This window comes from Ammospiza nelsoni, chromosome 3 (assembly GCF_027579445.1).
Source record: "Ammospiza nelsoni isolate bAmmNel1 chromosome 3, bAmmNel1.pri, whole genome shotgun sequence".
Classification (NCBI taxonomy): domain Eukaryota; kingdom Metazoa; phylum Chordata; class Aves; order Passeriformes; family Passerellidae; genus Ammospiza; species Ammospiza nelsoni.
Window position 1 is genome coordinate 13,486,825 of NC_080635.1, and position 15,509 is coordinate 13,502,333.

Here is a 15,509-nt window from a genome sequence, read left to right on the forward strand (position 1 = left end):
TAACCATGGCCAAAGTCTTCCTGGCAGCCACAGGTACAGACTTTCCAGCAGAGAGGGCTGGCATTTGCTACCTTGCTCCCCTCCAGACCCACAGATAAACATGCTGCATGAATGAGCCAGTGAGTGTGACTGGGACACGTGCCTGTTGTGCCATTTCCCAACCCAGGGGAGATTACAGCTCCTCCTGGCAGCAGACTTTCCCATGGAGAGACTGTAGCAGGGAAGGAGGTCATGCACCACCCCTTCTGGAAAAGTAAATGATCTTCAGCCATGGTTCTGTGCTCCAGATCTCTCCAGCCAGAAATGGGGGCAACACCTGTCTGCTCACTGACCTGTTACAACACTGCAGTCATGAGCAGTTGCTAAATGGTGCAGAAATGCAGATCATTATTTATTAGTTACTGCATTTCATGTGGCAGGACATATATTTTTCCCTAAGTCCTGAAAGCTGAATGAACAGAGAGAACACAGGACTGTTCCTACAGATCTGCACAGCATTACCTCTGGATGCATGGCTGAGCCCTCCTCTCAGTCCAGGAGGGGTGAGAGCTGAGTGTTTTGCTGAAAGCTTAATTTCTGTCTTGCAGGTAAAGTCCTGAGCCACATAATCTGACCTCCCCAGCTAAAATCTCTCCTGGAAGATCTGTCTTGCCCACAGCAGTACCACAGGCAGGAGAGGGGACACACAGCACAGGAGCCGCCTGTCCTGGGAGAAAGAGTGCAGCTGCACCCATGAGTAGAGGCAGAGCAGCAGGAATGGACTGAGAGCTGTAAGACCAGCAAAGCAGCAGTCAGGGGATGTCCTCAGCATGCATCAATTAATAGCCAGGGATGAGCAGGGTGACCTCCACACTCCTCACTGCATGGACAGACATGCTCAAAGACACAGAACACATTCTCTGCAGGATGGAGGTTCCTCTGCATCCAGTGATTGCTCCTGAGGTTGTTACTCTCCCACAGTAACCCCAAAGGGACTAGTCCAGCCCAGGGAGATAGTAAGGAGGGCTGGAGAGTCTGTTGTCACTGGGAAATCAGTAAGTGGTTTGAGTAAGTTTTTGGGAAAGCAGACAACTCCTAAGGGTCACTGGCTCTGATGACAAAGAGAAGCTTTACCACAAAGAGCCCAGGCAGATCCATGCTCCTGGGAGCATTGCCCTTCCTCACCCCTCACCTGCACCTCACACTATCTCACTCTGCTGCTTTGGCCTGACAAGCCCCTGTAGCTGTGACCCGTCTCTTGGAGCCTGTTATTCCACATCTTATTTGCATTGTCCACGATCTGTCCAGGTGGTTAAACAAAAGACATCTTTTCATTATTGTTGTTGTTTTTACTGTGCCATTGCTATGTCCTTTATAAAAGCTTTGCTTTTCCTGTCAGGAATAATCTCTGGAAACTTGGATAGAATCCTTTGGCTCACACTAGAAAAGGTTATAAAATCCTGGGAACCCAAAATGCTTCTCTGTTTTTTTCACTAAACATCTTTTTCCAGCTTGAAAAATGCATTTCTTGTTTCTGATTTGTTTCCTAATTTAGGGAAAATTTCTTCCTAACCTGCCAGTTTTCCTCCTGTCCAGCACACCTGGGCATTTGGAAGACTGTGCCCAAGTGCTCAGAGGCTCCAGAGACCTTTCTCTTGCTCCCCACCACAACTCTGACTCTCCCTACAGTTACAAGGAAGCCACTAATTTCCTCATTGCTCTGGTTTCTCCATCTGCCACCTTGTGATATAATATTTACTTATCTTTTCAAAGCATTTTAAATCTCTGTAGGAATGCATTATAAAAGTGCATTAGTGTTATTACTTTACTCTGTTGTGTAACTTTGAGGAATGGCTTACGTAAGGCTGGCTCCTCTATCCCCTCTCTAACCCCCATCCATTGTCCTGCTGCTTTGGCTGCCTCCTCCCATGGCAGCAATAATTAAGCTCTGGTTTCCCAGTACCCTCCTTGGTTCCTACCCAGAGTTTGGGGAGTTGGCATCCAGTTCTCTCTTCATCAGTCCAGAGACTGGCAGCTTTGGATTCAAAGGTTCTGCTGCTTCTCTCTCAACACCTCTGTCACCTGCATTAGGGTCACAAGATGTATTTTCAGAGGCTCCAGAATTAGTTGTATGAACTCAAAGCGCCCTTTTCTGGCATCTAGAAGTATCCTATCAACCACAATCTTTGACACTTCCTTATAACTGTGGCATGAGTTTTATTGGGAGGGCATTTGTAACCTCTTAGCCCTGTACTCTCTCAAGTTCAGCCTTCACAAACCAAGACAGCAGGACCAGAGTAGCAGTCCAGCAATAACCTAAAACAGAATGTATTCAGATGGTGTGGTGAAAGGAATGGAGTTCTTAATGAGAATGACATAGCTGACACCTGATGTGCTACTGTGACCTGCTTTTTTTTACAGAGCATTTTTCTTTTTAGTAGGTAAGTGAAATTTTTTTGTTCTTTGTATTTTCTGTTATGCCAAAACACTTATTTTCAGTGAGATAAAAGGCTGTCAAAAAAGCAGGTACTTGAATTAACAACACTGTGTAGAAGAGCTTTCACTAAAGGGGCAGATGACAGGAATATGAAGGGTACAAACTAGTCAGACTCCTCCATGCTCTTCCTCTTTCTCTTCCTCCTTTCCTGAAGGATATTGGTCCACATCCTGACCATTTTATGTGAAACAGCTGCCAGGTTTCATGCCAGAGGTGACTGCATTTCAGAGACAAGCAAATGTGCTGCTGTACTACTGCCAGGTACTGACCTCATGTGCATTAGCCTTGGTTTTTCAAAGTGCTCCATTGGACTTTGGTGGTGCAGCTCCAGCCTGACCCCAGCATAAAAGAGATCTGAGCCCAATCCACTAATTTTTGGCATTCAAAACCATAAAGTGTGTGTCTTATAACAATGTGCTCATACACTCTGCCACCCTGCTAACACCCATCTCACACAGGCTGTCTCTCTCTCATAGTCAATTATTTGGACAAGAACTGGTGACTAATAGAAGCAATTTGTAGGAAACACGCTGTTCCCAAGTGACCAGCAGCAAATTGCTAATGACTGACATTAGAATGACCACTCTCCAAAGAGGAATAGTGGAAAGCTCACTGTGCACAGCACTGATCACATTAAGCAACAAAACAACCCCACCTGATTCTGGCATCTGCCATTTATGCCGGCTACTGCTTGCTTCCTTTCCCTGCTACGTCCATAGGACCAATTACACTGAAATTAAGCAACCTCATACTATTTGTTGACATAAACATGAAATGTAATGAAAGGTACACTTCACTAATGTGACCTTATAAACTCGATGGACAAAACATTAAAAAATACAAATGCACTATAGGGAGAAACCCTGCATTTTTCAGGAGATGGATCATAGGGCCTAATAGATCATTTCCATCTCTGAAATTTCTGAGTTGTGATGAATGGAATTTCTTAGTATTTGAGGCAAGAGAGGGGCATGTTTAAACAGACGGGAGAGGGCTGCAGTATAAAATCTTTGCACTATAAAAAAGGCAGCCTTGGTTTTTATTGCCCCTGTGGGGAGTCTCCTGTGAACCAAACAGCAACTAAATCAAATAAACATTTCTGAATCAACTCCATCTTCTCTTCAGCTTTGGAGAGTTTAAAAAACCCTGTAATTTACTGAATCACCTTTTATGGTTGTACCTACAGATGTCTTTTGAATTTGATAGTAAAAACATTTGAACTCATAATGTTTCCCAAATCAGCTAAACCCATTATATCACCTGTGCCAGTTACTATATTTGTAGGGTAGTAAACAGTGGCCTTTATTGTTTGCTGTTCATGAGGCTGTACATAAGAACGAGCTTAGTCTGTCTCCAGAGATATACACCTACCTTGCAGGCACCAGAAATATTATAGCAGCTTAAATCAGCGCAAGCTTTCCATGCTGTCACTGCCTCCCCTGTTTTGATTTGGTGACAGTAATCTCTATTCACTGCTGTGCTGATACCCTTCAAGTCAAGGCCTCTTCTCTACTTCTGCTGTTTCTGGAAGAAAAATTAACAAGTGCAGCTTAGGCATGTTATGAACAGTTAGCAAATTTCCACACCTAGGAGGGTATGTGGGCTGAGATATCTGATTTTCTTTGCAAGCAGATGGAGAGGTGAAAATCCTTCTGCAGGCTTGTCATATCCTTATCTCAAACCCTCCAGAAAAGCAGGCAAATGGAGGTGAGACGGTGAATTATCCAGACATCAAGTAACTTAGCTCTTCTCACAGGCTGTGAAATTTGCTCAGAAAACCCAGAAGAGAGGAAAAACCCAGGTGGATGTGGAGCATGGCAGATTCTGTAAATGAGCTACATGAGGTCTGTTAGGGGAGAGCAGGGGTGTGAGGGCAGAGCCATCCCAAGGTGCCCTTGGAGTAAAGGCAGTAGGGGCCCTGAGGATCACATCTGCACTGCTCTCTGGGGCACAGGGCTTTGGGGAATGCACCTCACGACCTCCCACCTCAGGCATTTAATAGCTCCTTCTCATCTTTCACTTTCTCTCATGCAATCCTTTCCTCTTCCTCTTCTTCCATTCCTTGAATTTATCATTTAATACCATCTCTGGGGCTAATTTTGCAACTGTTTACACGGCATAGGACCATTAGGAAAGCAATTAATACTGATGAGATTTAGGAAGTGGAAATAGTCATGTAAACCGCAGATCCATAAGTAGCTTGTGAATCTCAGTTTGAAAACCAATTGATGCAAGCACAGCCCAGGCCATTTCTCAACAAGAGCTCCCAGAAAGTCTCTTTATTCAAGTGACTGAGGCTTTTTCAAGGAACAGGAGAACATGAGTTATCTTTTCTGCTGTTCTTTGGCAGTTATAGAGAGGCGTGACTGGCTGCCTAATGATATTTTCCATACTGTTTATCTTTTCTTCCCTTTGAGTGCCACATGGTCTATCATTCCCTCAGCTCAGATATGGGCCCCAAGGGGACTTAGTCTGCAAATAAAACATGGAGCTAAGCAATAGTGATTAAAACCCCAAATGTTTTAGGCATACTGCTCTTGTTAGTAACACTGGTTTCAAATGATTTCCCTCCTCTCTGTGTCCCCTCTTGGAGACTTGTTATGAGCTCCATGATGCCACTTGTCATCCAGCTGAGCTAATACAAGATGAATGGAGGGGTCCTGCTACAAAGCATATAGCCAAAAAATGTTTTGTAAAGCTAACCCCAGCTATAATATTAAAAAAAAAAATTCCTTTCTCTTGTGTTCCTATGAAGATCTTGAATTCTTCATGCCATATGTTTCCAGGTCCTGTCAGTGGATGGATAGTAGCTTGTATAATTTTCTGTCTTTCCTATTTCTCAGGTGCTAATAAAATTTGAAAGACTGAATCATTTTCAATTTCATCCCCTTGCAAAAGGATTTTAATTTTTGTGAGGTTTTTCCCCCCACTGTGGGCAGCTTTCTAGTTTTCCAATCTGTTTTTTCACATGAACTTTCCTTATGTGGCCATGCTACTTTTCAGTCTGGCTGCAAGTCCCTTTCCAAGAGCTTTTGAACCTTCTTGATGAATTTTGCTCAAATTTGATGGAAGGGCAGAATTCTCAGAAACAATCATGCTCTTACAAGATCTGTTAATACAGACATTATGATAGAGGAGTGAGAACTAAATTCATGCCCTGACTGAGCAAACATTATTGTTTCTCTTGGCAGCTGGTACTTGCTGGCCCACCTGCACCTACTGCTTCTTGCTTTGCAAGGATGCTGTCCATGGAGTGGGAGGGAGACAAAATTAATGCAGTGGGGATGGAGATGGGCTGAGTGGCACAGGGAAGCATGGCTGTTGGGAATCAGGCCTTGCTGCTTCCAGCTCTCCCCACAGGAATTGTTTTGTGGCTAAATTAAATCTATATTGTTTTATTTCAAACACGTGGAAAGCTTGACTTCGGCATCAAATGGCATTATTTTTGTGGACATAAAGCAAATACCTTAATATTATTTTAACAAAGCCTTCTGAAATGCACATACATTTCCAGTCAGCCGGATTCTTCCTTTTTGCTGAATACTGAACATTCTTTTCTTCCCCTCACTGTTGTCTTTGGCTGTAGAAATTGTACTTTCCACTTTCACAAAAACTGTAGGGGCATTATGAATGCCTATATTTTTCTTGAGCAGACTTTTTGCTTTCTAACAAAATGCCTACACTAACTCACTTCACACAAGTTCAGCTTTCAGTGTCTGTGTGCAAAGCACAAGGTGCTTATCTGCTTTGCCCATGTAGTTGCAACTGAAAATTAAATTTGCCTTTGTATTTTCTGCTAGAGTGCTAGGGTGAATGCTTGAAAAGATGCCATGTCCTTCTTCAGCTGCCTGCATGTCAATGTATAGACAGAGATTTATCTCCAAGTGGTACAAAAGTGCTCTGGGGTTCTTAAGGAAAACAGGAACACCATTACTCATTATTGTTTGTCTTACCAATTTGTTTTCTCCACAGATTTAAGTAAAATATCTTAACCAAAAATTTATATAGTAAGGTGTTGGCATTTTCTAAGCAAGTTACAAACTTTGGTTATCATCTCCTGACAGCACTCTGAGCAAGAAGAAAATGTCATTATTCTTACTATGCTGATAGGAAAGTGAGATGATTTATCCAGGGTCACCCTGCAAGTGGCAGAGAGTGGGCTGCTGTAAGATTCTGGTCTATATTTTGGTGCACAGAGTGCCAAAGCTCCTTACTTAGCTACTTGGAAAATCTTTCTCAGTATTTTATTAACCCATTTTAGCATGGATTTCTTCCATGCAGAGACCTTCAACCCAAGAGGCAATTAGCCATATGCATTTTTGCCCAGTTTATCAAAAGAGCCATGACTGCCCTTTGGTACAAATACCAAAAGTCACATGTAGACATGACTGCTGTTTCACCCCTCTCACCTTCCTAGACTAGAGCAGTATAAAAATTTGGGGACAGCTTTCCATTTAGCATTACAGGGTTGCACCAGGAATTTTTGCAGATATTGCAGATGCAAACCATCTATTGCAGATGCCAACTTCAACCTTCTGTTTGAAGTTTTGAGGTTGCCCAGGAGCCTGGCCACAAGTCTGTGGCTGACAGCCCACAGCACATGTTACCCTTGGGGACATTCTGCTGATGATATGTCTTTCATGCTAAGTTATTGCTAATTAAAATCCAGCAGTTTGCCTTGCTCTTGTCCTTTTTTTCAGGAGGCATCAGCGAGGATTCATTTCACCTGGCTTTAACTATGTCATCAGCCAGAGTGACCTCAAGGTGAGCTATTTCACCTCCCCATGTGCTGGGCTGTTTTAGACAGTTTGGGACAGAATGGGTCACTTTTTGGAGATGCCTAGAGGAGGGAATCTTGGTGACTAAGTCTGACAAAATGCCTGTTTCCTGGTTAGCACAAGTCAGCTGAGGTGAATCACACAACAAAGAGCCTCCCGACACAAGAGGCAGAGTGCTCCAACACAGAGCTGGCTTTGTCTCTTCAGCTAAAGCATTTTGAAGGATTTGAGATGCTATTCTTAATTTTACATAAGACCTGGTCCATTCTGGGTTTGAGATTGCACAAGGTTTAGGGAAGCCCATTCCAGTGCTTGACTGCTCTAACTTTGAAGAATTCCTTCCTATTAACTAATTGGGATTTCTCCTGCTGCATCATGGGACCAATGCCTGTCATTTGCTTGCTGTGCACCTTGGAGAAGAGTCTGGTAGTAATTTCTCAATTACTTTCCACCAGTTGTAGACAACAGCTAAGTGCCCCCTTAGCTCCTACTTCTCCAGGCTGAATGAACAAATCCCTCAAAAAGCGATGATAGCGGAATTTCCAACATTTTAGGACTTTTAGGAAGAGATTCCCCAAAGGCTCATTCCCTAATTTGTTTTTCTTCAGATTTCAAGTTTTGACCAAATTGATGACTGATTCTCAAGCCCACAAAGGTACTCTTTAAGGCAACAAATTCTCACTGGATCATTGTAAGCGTATTGGAAGAGACAATGTTGTCCTCAAAGCTAGCTGCTAGCTAGTGGGAAAGAAGGATCTCAGAGGGAGAATGGCTATGGGGGATATATCCCGAAGTGGATATGGGATCAGGTTTTGCCCTGGCATTTGTACTTCGCAGGAGTTTTGCAGAGGAACGTGTTCATCTATAGACATGGAATTTATGTGGAATCAGAAAGAGAGCCCAGGTTGCTCTGGTTCCCATCCAGCAGCTCTTGTCAGCCAGGCACGGACTCACTTTGGTTTCACACAAACGTAAAACTTTATTTAAAACCTCCTGGAGTTTCCCTTCTCAGACTGGGGGTTTCACCAGCTTTGTTTACCTTATAAAAACATACATGTGGAAAGAGTATAAAGAGGTTAACTCCATCAACAGTGAGTGGTGGCAAAGGGCGGTGTAATAAAAACTGAAAATACGGCTCGTTTCGGGGAAAGTTAAGGGGAAAGTTAAGTTAAACCATCTCCTCACAGCCTCCCACCGCATAGGCTATTTTATGACGAATTCCGGAGCTAAGCAGGAGTACGGATTTCCCCTCGGTGCCGCGCTGAGGGGCGGATGAGCCGCTGTCCCTTTGGGGCTCATGCCCTCATTGCGCCGCCCGCTTTCCCTCCGCAGGCCCCGAGCCCCGTCCCGCGCGGTCCCTTTAAGGGGGCCCGGCCGCCAGCGCTGCCATGGCAACGGCGTGACCGCCGTGACCGGAAGTGAGCGGGGTCAGAGGCCGCGGGAAGATGGCGGCGGCCCTGGCGCCCACGGGCGGCGGCGGCGGCGCGGCGGCTCCGTGAGCTCCTCCCGCCGCGGCGCTGCCCTGTCCCAGGTGAGGGAGGGGCCGCCGGGGCTCCGAGGTTCTGCAGCTCCGCAGCTCCCCTGGCCTCGCCGGGTGGTTGTCGCCCGCCGGGCTCTCTCTCAGCCGCCTCCCGTTTGTCCCCAGGCATGGTCGCCGCGCTGTAGGACGGCCGGGAGCCGCGGCGATGGAGGAGAGCGCTTGAGCTTGTCTGCGGAGGCGTTCCGTGTGTGTGAGACGTGTACGGTACCCGAAAGCTCGGTTTCAGTGCTGCTGCTTTTGTTGCACCTGGAGGAATAAATAACCGGAGGCCTGTTGTTATAATCTCATCCTTAGCGTCTTTCCTTCTGGGGAACAAACTGAGTGTCTTGTTTTGGCTTGTACATACACAGAAGCCAGTCAGGTTTTTTTCCAGCTGTAACTGGGTGGTTTTCCTTGGTTATTGTGTCTTGTTGTCACTTTTCCCGTTAGTATTGGCGTGCCTGCTGCCGCCTGGGCTGGATGTGCCCTCTGGCAAAGCTAAACTTTGACCTGAATGGTCTCTTGTGCAGTGAATGCAGGGCGAGTGCTGCAACAAGGCTTTGCACAACCGGGCTGTTCAGCACATAGCTGTGGCTGCCAGAAGCTGCACACTAAAAATAAACGCTGGAGTTTTAAACTGGGCGTCCAGCTTCACACCGGTGCTTGTGTGCATTCATTGCAATGTAGTTCTTGGTCACTGGGCTTCTTTAATCTCTACTTTTGTTTGTGTGTGGAGTGGGCTACACTAATGGGTAGTGTGTTTTACTTACTGATTAAAAATATCACCGTATCTCTCTCACTTCATAGCACCTGGGTGTTCTGTCCAACAACTCAGCCACTGCTTTTGGACATTTCAGTTGTAGATAGCATGGTAACCTTCTAATGTTTCTCAAGCATGAGCTTATTCTAACACTGTAAAACAGAGATTAATAGATGGGTCCCCCTCCATTCTGCTTCTCACTTAACAAATGGGGAAGCTAGGATTTAAAAAAAGCGCCACAATATGTCTTAAATTGAACACAGAAATCTAAAATGAATTGGTTTACTTTGCAATCATGTTTTACAGTGTTAGCTCATAGTCTGAATGCAGAGCTGCAGTGGAAGCTGTACCTCAGCACGTCAAGGTAGCCTTTACCAGTGTGAATTCAGTTTGGTCAGTGTGTGGGCTGCAGCTGAAGAGTGTGGTCTCACTCCTTTCCATGCCTGGCCATGGGTTCTTGTTGGTCTCTTTGTAGTGGATTTAGTGGCTGGATGACTTCAGGGACAGTTGATCTAAGAGTTTTATGGGGATGGAAGTTATTCCAGTGAGTGCTTGCTCTGATATGAATGAAAGCTGTTTCTCCCTCTGTGCTAATGTAACCCAGCTGTGGGTCAACCATAATGTGAAACTGTACCTCGAGAAACCAGATCTCAAAGTGGTCATTCAGAAAATCAGAACTACACCTCAAACTTCTGAAAAGTTTCAGTTTTAAAAAAAGAAAAGTCAGCCATATGTAGGGAATATGTGGTAAGACTGAAGAGAGTATAAGCCTGTGAAGGAACTTTCTCATCTTCCAAGGGTTTTTCCTCCATTCACTGCTTGCCAAAATGTTTCTGTGCTGAAAGAAGGAAGTCACTTACATTCATTTAGACCTCACATGGTTCACCATATGTACTCAGTGAGGCAGAATCTTGAAGGAAAGATAATTTTGTACCCTACTATGAAAGCTAGACTGAGATTGTGCAGGGAAACTTTGATTCTGGTATGGCCCAGCTCCTCAGTCTCAATGAGTTTTGCCCTCTTGGCTTTGTCTGCCCCTGCCCTGCCCACAAAAGCAATCTGGAAGGAATATTGGGAATGGAATAATGTGTCATCTTCACACCCACCTGGAGTTTTAGCAGTGTTAGGATTTGCTGGATCGCATAAACCTTTCTCCAGTTGCTCACGTGGGAAACTCTCGTGTTTCATCTGTTCCTTCAGAGTCTCTATTCCTTCACCAGCTATTTTTAGTAAAGCCAGATTTTTAATCCCTAGGTTCTTAATGTGAACTGCCATAGGTGCAAATCCTCTTGTCCTTCTGCTGGCTTTCTACCTGATTCTGTCCAAGAGTTTTCCCCATAGAGTTTATTTTTCCTAATTTTTGTTTGGACAGTCTCATGTATGTCTTTTCTTTCCTGTCACTTGTCCCATCCTTCAGTGTGCTGGTACCCCTTACTCCTCCCAACTCTGCTTTGCCAAAACACTTTTTTTTTTTTTTTACTTTTGTTGGCTGCTCCTTCCATCTTCTTGGGATGTGCAGAGTCTTTGTCTCAATGTATGCTTTCTTCCTACTTCATCATTATATATTTACAAATAATTGTGTTTTACTCTGTCCTTCTTTCCTTATTTCACTCTCCTCTACTTACAGTCTTGCTCAAGGCTGTCCCTTCCTTGTTCCCTTGTTTTTGGGAGCACACAGACACGAGGCACTGAGCTCCACAGTCTGGTTCAATGTTTTCTTGGCACTGGCCTGAGGAAAGCTGCCTTGTTTGTGTCCTGTGCGTGGTGCTTTGTCAGCACTCAGGGCTAAGAGAGGGGGAGATGGAACCTTTGGAGAGTTGAATTTTTGGAACAGGTCCCTGCTGACTGTGGGCAAAAGCTCACAGTTTGATTTTACTGTTTGTTGCCTTGGCCTAACAAGTAAATTGCTCCTGAGAGACAATTCTGCATTGTGAATTGTCCAATTTTTTGCTATAGCATGGCACAGTGAGATATGATAGAGCTATGATAGCAGAATTCTTCAAACATACCCAAAATATCTCTTCGTTTTCCTAATTTTTTTCTCTTAGGTGAGCTAGTTGTGAACTTGACCTTATTTTGGTACAATAAATTTAATTTACCTAATTACATTTGTTTGTATTAGAGTTTTTGAATGCTTAGGGGTTAAAAACTGGGAGAGTCTTTACTTGCCAATGCAAAATTAGTAGCTTCACACGCTATCCTTTCATGAGCTTGAGGAAATTAATTTGCCTTTAATCTGATAATAGGCTTAAGGTGTTTTCCCCTTAGGAACAGAACTGCTTTTTTTCACCCTGCTTTTCCAAGATTTTGCATGTGTGATACTAAAACTCCCCTGACTCTTGAGGAGCTTGTTTCAGGCATGCTTTGGTGTAAAACCTGCTGTTGATGTTATTTTAGGTGTCAAGGGAGCAGGTATTGCTTTCATTCCAGTGTTTCTGAAAGACATTTCTTAATCTCAGGTGCTTTTTCATTGAGCTTACGATGGTTTTATTATTTTTAAGGCATCCAGCATCTCTTACTGTTGAGAGAAATTGATCTCTATTTGCTCTTCTCCTTTGGTGGCAGCTCCAGAGGTGCCATGAAGGCTAAATGAAGAGTGCCTCATGAGTCTGTATGAAGCAGTTATGTGGATCAACTCACACTGCTGGTAGAAAGAGAATTAATTTTTACTGAAAAGTTTGTCTGGTACTTTATAAAATTACTCTTTGAATGATGGTGGTCCTGTGAACTGCTGTGTCCCCAGACATGCTCCTCACAGTTCCTGTGTGTTTTTATCTATAAATGACAGATTGTTTTGTACTCCTTTCACCAAATCAGTGAAACAACAGACTGGGCTGCAGTCAGAAGAGTCAAAAGATAACACTCAGGCTTTCAAAGGAGACCCAGAAATAGAACACAACCAAGTCATTAATTTTTCTTCTTAAATCAAAGCCAGACAATAAAAGGCAGTGCAGGTACTGACAAGTACATGCCATCATGATTTTTAAACAAGAATGGAGTTACTTTGAATTTCTTACAGTCCTGCTAATTGCATCAAACTGTTCATGATTGTTGCAGATCAAGATTTAACTTACTTTGCAAAGTAACTGGAATTTACAATGGTTATACACGAAATGGACAAACAGATCTGGGGTGAGCTTGTGATTATGTTTAATTTTTGTTTCCTTTTAACTTTTGCGTGGTCAAGTATGATAATGATCCTATGAAGATAGGAATGTTAATTTTGAAGTAACAGAACATATGTTCTATGACCCTTTGAATCTATTTGAAGACCGTCTGGTGTTTGAAGGTAAAAATGTTGCTGTCTTGCTACACATGAGAGCTTGGGTGAAATGCCTCCTGATGCAGTTTTAGTGAGGATAAAATGGCTGAGGACCCTCTGTTCAGCTTGAGCAGCTCTTGGAGAGACAGAGGCAACAGAGAGAGATTCCAAGCCTTTTTTTTCCCTCTCCTCGGAGAAAATTCTTGAAGTAATTAATTCCACATCACTTGGTAATTCTGCTCTTAGATTTCATTATGGTTACTCCTATCTAGTGTTGGTATTGATGTTTAACATTGATTTCCTCAGTCTTCACACAAACAGTCTGCATTTGTTCAGATGGGGTATTAGCATTGTGTTTGAATTCAGAAGATAATTGCATATCTTGCAAATTACCCAATGGCTGTTTCATCTTGAAACATTTAGAAATCCATTTCAGTTTCTCATAATTATAATGTTTTAGTCAGACAGCCATCTAAACTTAGGACTGCACTTTGGCAGTGATATGCTTGTTTTTCTAAAATGAGCACAGTTTTTGTGGTTAAATTTTCCTTTCATTTAAGTATAGACTCTAATCAGTGTAGGCCAAACTTTTCCAACCATCTTTAAAATTAGTTCAAGCCATATTTTAAAAAGTATGTTCTCCTAATGGGATTTAACTTACATAGAAAAATGTATGCAGAAATTAATGTTTTTAAGCTGATTAATGTTTTTGAACTGTTTTTACAATTTGTTTATAGACAGCCTCAAATAGGATACTAGTAGTTCCTCTGTAATAAATACCACTGAAAGCACTTCACGCTGTATTTCTGAAATTTGAAAGGTAGCTGTTCAGAAAGAAACTGTAAATTCCATTCATCAAGCAGCTAAATTACAACATCAAAACACAGTAAAATGCCTCTGTTTCTCCAGACTTCTCTGCAAGCAGTGTGTGAAGTTTTGGAGATTACTGTTTTCATTGGTTGTCTTGTATGTCCTTGGGCAGGGTATAGTTACCATTTCAGTTGGTGAGTTAAAGCTGTAAACAGATGTACAGCAAGTGCACAGCTCTGGCTAGATGGTATTCAGCATTTTATATATTCCCACACAGAAGTGGGACGGAATTTGGATTGCATCTATCAGGTGACTATTACAACCTTCTGAGTTGCTAAATGTTTGCTTGTTACAGTTTTTAGGAAAGTGCTAGAAAAACCCTCAAGTCAAAAGACTCTGAAAACTGTTACCAATCTTGTATCACTTTTTTATACCCAAATGCAGAAAAAAATGTCTTGGCTATACTGAGAGTTTTCCAGTTGGCAGAGTGTTCAGAGATCAAGGGAGTCAATTTGTCAGCAGACTTCTCTTCAGATTGACCATTTCTTCTGATCACAGGTAGAGTAAATTCCTTTCCCTAAGTGTGAGGAGAAATGGAAGAAAATGATGAGTCCTCTGGATTTCCATTTTGTGTTTTTATATGAGATGTGCTGGTTAGCTTGGAAAAACTGTTTCTCTAGTGAAAATAATGTCAAAAAATTCTGTTCTAGTTTTGACATGGAATTGTGAGAAAGCTCATTTTGTTTTTTTAGATGCTTTATTTTATTACTCAGATGCTAGAAGGACTAGATCCTTCTGGTTCTTAATACCTACAGTAATCAGGCATTTGTTCAGCTGATCAATTCCATTTGTTTTCAAGATCATGTTTGTGGTTTGCGTGAGTGTAAAGAGCATTGGTTTTGAAAAAGCAGATAGTACTTCAGCAAGAATAAAACATTATAAATTTAATAATGACTGGTAAAGCTTTTTTTTTCTTCTAATATTTGCAGCTTGTGCTATTACCTTTAAGAAACTTACATGGTGAAGCACTTTCAATTTCAGTGAATGATTTTTTCTCATAAACTCAACTAACTCTTCCTGAGAATTCTTGTGGTACAGGGGGAATTTCTTAAGCACTCTGTTCACTGAAAAGCAGTTACATGTTTTGTCCTCATTGAGAAACAACTTTTAACTCTTCTGGTATGATAAGCCAGGAGACAGTGATGACCACATGCTGATCCATGGAAGATACAACTGTTCAAAGTGAGCCAAGCTGCAAATGGGCTTTCAGGCTATGGTCAGAACTTGGAGCTTGTTTCTGGTTCTGCTGGGTAAATTTTTAAGATTGTGGATCAGCTGGAGCTGGGGGCCATGTGCTCCAGGGAAGTCATTGCTTGGTTCTTTAACAAAGCCAAGGAAAACTGCAAAAGATTTTTCAAAGAGCAAAACAAGTATAAGGAATACTTACCTGTTAAGTTTCTGTTGGGAACCAGTCCATTTTTTTTTTAAACTCTTCACTCATGGAAATCCTGTTTTCTTCGAGTCCAGTATTTTAGGAAGTGTGAGGTAATACACTCATGCCAAGGTTATGGAGACAGCCTGTAGTCTGGTAAGGTAAGGCCAAGCATTTCCTTTCAGCCTCCTAAACAGACAGTAGCTTTCTTCTGGTCCCCCCCTCTTCAGTGTGAAAACACCGCTCATCTGTCAACTTACCTAGTGAATTCCTTTAAAAAGAAAACAGTTTTAGCAATTTCTTTTAGGATCTCTTGCCCAGGTCAGTAGATTTATCCTCAGGACAAGTAAAAATGATGGGTTGCCAGGCAGCTATTTATGTGTAATTCATCATCAGATAGTGGAATTCCCAGATAATGCCCTGGGAATTGGCATGCATTTCACATTTGGAAAGGGGGTATTTGGTTTGTTTG

The 15,509-nt window shown here is 42.7% G+C and overlaps 1 protein-coding gene across 6 annotated transcripts in view; it reads left to right on the forward strand.

The window, feature by feature from the left end:
• Positions 1–8,681: 8,681 nt before the first annotated feature.
• LCLAT1 (lysocardiolipin acyltransferase 1) overlaps positions 8,682–15,509 on the forward strand; it is a 111,722-nt gene continuing 104,894 nt past the window's right edge. For 2 of the 6 annotated variants that reach the window (XM_059467943.1, XM_059467945.1), the window contains exons 1-2: positions 8,682–8,785; positions 8,900–8,993. The gene's annotated coding sequence lies outside the window, so the exon portion shown is untranslated. Of the gene's footprint in view, positions 8,786–8,826; positions 8,999–12,590; positions 12,666–14,049; positions 14,164–15,509 lie in introns of those variants that run through there. The other 4 variants (XM_059467948.1, XM_059467949.1, XM_059467946.1 and 1 more) reach the window with 4 other exon arrangements.